General features: G+C 44.1%; 1 pseudogene; it reads left to right on the top strand.

Annotated features, from left to right (window-relative positions):
* The first annotated feature begins 205 nt into the window (after positions 1–205).
* Positions 206–3,700, top strand: LOC131423642 (PIH1 domain-containing protein 1-like; annotated as a pseudogene).
* The last annotated feature ends 240 nt before the right edge of the window (positions 3,701–3,940 follow it).

Genomic DNA, 3,940 nt, shown 5'->3' with positions numbered 1-3,940 from the left:
TCAAATAGAAGCAGTATTGGGGGGGAGGCAGCAAGGATATTAAGTAGAAAATGATAAAATGTTAGAATATAATTTATCTCAGAGCGTGGGAAGCACATTCAAAATAATTTTAGGTGGTGCAGGTACTTAGCCTTCAATAACAATGATGTACAAAAAGCTTATGCCCTCTATGATTCTCTCTAAATTCTTTTGACAGATTTGTTTTCACAAGTCTCCGGGTTCAGGAAGTAGCAGTCTACCTTTCTCTGAAGATCTGACCAAGCTGACAATGGCTTAGAGCCATTTAAGCAAAGCAGATGGTACAAATCATTGGCATTCCACGGCCTGCTACCCGACAGGTATTAACTAGCAAATGAGAAGCAGCAGAAAATGTCTACATAGTCACAGAATGGGACTTTGAGGTGGAAACTACTTTTATCAACAGACTAGAACTCTCATGGTTGGTGGAGGGTGGTAAAAGAAGGTGCTCCATTGGAACAGTGAGCCCATTCACCCAGGTACCGTGGCTAAATATGAGACTTTTCCTTAAAGGTCTTAAAGTTTTCAATGACTATTCCTGACATCTAGAACTCTCAGTGCCAAGAAGAGAAGGGTATGCTTCTTGTAAGGGTTTGCTTAAAAGAAGACTAAGGCTGTCAGTGGAAAGAAAAAGGAAAGAGAAAAGGAAAGAAAGAGGGGAGAAAGGAAGGAAAGAGGAAAGAGAGAAGGAAGACATCAAAATCTCGAAGGTGAAACTGGATGTCGGTAGCTGTTTACACTGTGGGCTTCCAGGAAGCTCCGCCTAATTTCTTTGAAATATGACTCAGGTCCTTACCCAGGGGCATGTGCGTCCTTGTTCTGACAGAACTTTAAAATATTTACTCTGCACTCAATCCAGGCAGCTTCTCCAATCTTTGACTCCAGCCATCTCCTTCACAGGCCAAGAATCGCAGGTGACTGATGTATCCACCTCACACAGGCCTGCCAGAAGAAAATGTTTGAACCTCTTGTCACTGTGGCCTTTCCTTGCCCCTCCCACTGGGCTGCTATAGCCCCTGTGATCCTTGGTTCCCTTGGAACTTTGACAGCTGCGGGCAGGGTCTGGGGGCTGCCAGGGCAGAAGAGGGGCACTGGGTTACAGACTGCTTGTTTAACAGAGGTTTGCCAGGTCATTTTAACCAAGTATTCTTCTTTGAATTTAAAAAAATATATATATTACATGTCCTTTAAAACTCAGATTGGAACTTCTTGAGGGTGCCTAGCAAGGACAGCCAGAGCAAAATTTTGCAAGATTATTGGATATTCAGTCCTGTGGCCTCTTCTGGGTGTGACAGTGTCTCTTTTTGACTCTCAGGGGACTGAGTAGACTTTACTACTCTATAAACTGCTCATAATCTGCCTTCAGGAATGGAATAGTGAGCCCATTCACACAGGTACTATGGCTAAATAAGAAACTTCTCCTTAAAGGAGAAGTTTAAAAAAAAAATTTTAAGAAAATTTTTCAATGTCTACATCTGACATCTAGAACTGTCAGTGCCAAGAAGAGAAGGGTATTGGGGGAGAGGTAGGAAAGCCTTCTTGGGTTTTATGATATTAGACTTCATGGGATTCAGTCTACCCCAAAGACTGACTCTCTACCATCCCTGGTAAGCACAGAGTCCTCTCTTTTCTGAACTAAATTCTGCCATGGTACAATCAAGTTGACCTTTATGAAGCACTTACTATCTTCCATGTATTTTACAAAGCACTTTATAAGACATTAATTTCTCTTAAGTCTTCATATTCTGGTGTATAGCAATCTCTGATCTGAATCAAAATGGTATAAATGCAAAGGGCATTTATTGGCTCACAATAAATGGGGAAACTCAGTGGCACAAGGAAATGTAATTCAGAACGGGTAAACTCAAATGAGGAGGCAGGGGAGACTGGATATGAGAGTGCCCTGCTATCACAAGGGCTCTGGGTTTAGAAGGGTGGCCGCATTGATGTGTCTTCCTGCCCCATTTTTTATTGGAAAGAAGAAATGCAGAATTTTGTTCATAATACATTTACTGGGGATTTGGATCCAATGTGTGGCAAGCTTTGACGGCACTATAACGTGGTCAACAGTGGTTGTTAGGTTTCAGTGGAAGTGTGACATTTGGACATCTTGTCTCAGGACTTTTGATTGGTTGAAGGCCATAGTGGCCTCAGAGTTGCTGGCACCAGAGCTAAGAGACAATGGGTGATGGCATAACGTGGTTCAGAGAGCTGCTGCTACAGCCTTCGAAGGAGCTCCAGCAAGCCTAGACCACTAGATCAGACTCTACACAGACCCAACCCCAACCTGGTTTCTGCATAAAGACCAACTCTTCAGAAAGGAAGGCTTTTATTAACATCTGTCACTCTCCCTCCACCCCCTCCTTCAGTGACATGATCCAGGACAAGCTGCTTCAAATGCTGGAGGAAGACCAAGCTGTTTTTGCATCCCCATGTATCTGGTCACAGGCTGAACTGGATGCAAAAGGCCAATGTTTATGGCAGAGCTGTGATTTATTGCAGGAGTCGTGGTCACCATTGCCAGGAAGGACCTTGTGGACAAATACAGCTTGTAGCTGAATCCAGAACAGCACATGTTGAAAAAAATCAGCCTTTTCTAGGCTCCATCTTGCAGCAGAACATCTGCTCCCAGTAGCCCTAGGATCCAAGAGCTGGGGAGCCTGTGTGCCCCTGGCTCCCAGACAGCTGAGGGAGGACATGAGAAGCCTTACCTTACCCTTTGGCTGGAGGTACCCGACCTCCCACAACTGGATGGAGACCTGGGGCTGTTGCTGGAGATCAGGGGGAACCAACTGGTGATGGGGAGCCCCCAGCAGCTGTATCATCTGCATGCTTCCACCCCTGTGTGCAACTTTGAGGAGGGCAAGGCAGCTTTTCACCAGAAGAGAAAGCAACCAATGGTGGCCATGCCCTCTGCCACTGCCTTCTTGACTAGAATGCCTTCCAAATGTGGAGAAAAAGCTGATAGTTTCTCTAAATTGAAATAAAAGAGTTTTGCCTTAAAAATATTAGGAAGTCCACGTAGGTCTGGCTTCAGACATGACTGAACTTAAAGAATGTCATCAAAACCTTGTCAGCCTCCGTCTCCTGGCTGGGCTCCACCTTCCTTTGTGTGTTGGCTTTGTTCTCAGGTTCCCTATGGGGGCAGGTGGCTGGAGCTGCTCCAGCCAGACAGTCTTCCAGTGTCTCTGTTTCAGCAGGAAAAAGAGAGCAGCACTAGGGGCAGCACTCGATTTCCTCCTGAGTGCTCAGATGCCCTCTAATTAGACAGGGTCACGGGCTCAGCTCTGAATTGGCCTCATGGCTAGGGGCTTTAAGGGTCATGTTCTGCATTCCTGAATTAAGGTGATGAAGCCCCAACCAGACCAGAGGGATAGAGAATAGGGGAAAAACAGTCCCAGCTGGAAACCGGGGTGGGGGTATATGTGTGTGGAGATGCAGGCAGTACAAAATTTTCATAACCCTTTTAAGTGTTTGTCAGATGAGGAAACTGAGGAAGGGTCTTAGGAAACTTGCCCAAGGTCATTGCAAGAAATTGTTAAAACAGGGACTTGAATCCTATTTTATTTGACACACTGTATTTGTTGTTCCATTTATTTAGAGTAAATGTGTTTGATCTTTAAATAAAAACAAGAATGCATAACTAGAATAAATAATGTTGAATTATCCATAATAAAAATCTTTCCCACTTTGTCCTGTAAATTTATCTGAAGGGACGGGCCAGAAGTAGCCCTCTGTGGAGGTAGAACTCTCTTTCCAATAAGTCATTGGCCAAGTTCTGCTGCAAAGGAAAAGAAAGGGAATGTGATTGTTCATAAAAGATACAGGGCATGCTTTTAAATTTATCACAAAATGATTTGAACCACTCTGCAGGCTTCAAGAAAAATACATTAAGCAAATCCTATTTCTTTTCTTTCCTTTC

This window comes from Marmota monax, unplaced genomic scaffold (genome assembly GCF_021218885.2).
Source record: "Marmota monax isolate L192 unplaced genomic scaffold, Marmota_monax_Labrador192_F-V1.1 WCK01_AAM20220418_F8-fsc00055, whole genome shotgun sequence".
NCBI lineage: Eukaryota > Metazoa > Chordata > Mammalia > Rodentia > Sciuridae > Marmota > Marmota monax.
This window is presented reverse-complemented; position numbering and strand designations above follow the sequence as displayed.